The sequence below is a fragment of the Arachis ipaensis genome, chromosome B10, assembly GCF_000816755.2.
Source record: "Arachis ipaensis cultivar K30076 chromosome B10, Araip1.1, whole genome shotgun sequence".
Lineage (NCBI taxonomy): Eukaryota > Viridiplantae > Streptophyta > Magnoliopsida > Fabales > Fabaceae > Arachis > Arachis ipaensis.
This window is the reverse complement of record NC_029794.2, coordinates 3,830,209-3,830,494: the sequence shown is the minus strand read 5'-3', so window position 1 is coordinate 3,830,494 and position 286 is coordinate 3,830,209.

Sequence of the window (286 nt, the reverse complement as noted above, 5' to 3'; positions counted from 1 at the left end):
CTTAGGAAAATCTTGTGTGTCGTGATATCTAAATTAAATTGCAAAGTAAAAGGGGAGTTTCCGGGATTTTCTCAGACCAAGAAAAACATGGAGTTTGCAAAAGGCACTGAAATCCAACCAAGCATTTCCATCAGAATCTTTCTTTCTATGAGTTTTTCTCGCCCATGTTTTTCTCATCACTATTCACTCATCAACTCACCCTCACTTGTGTTCTCTCTTCTTTCTGCACTGATCATGGTGACACACTTTTTCTTACTTAGACGCGTGTGATAATATTCATCACTTC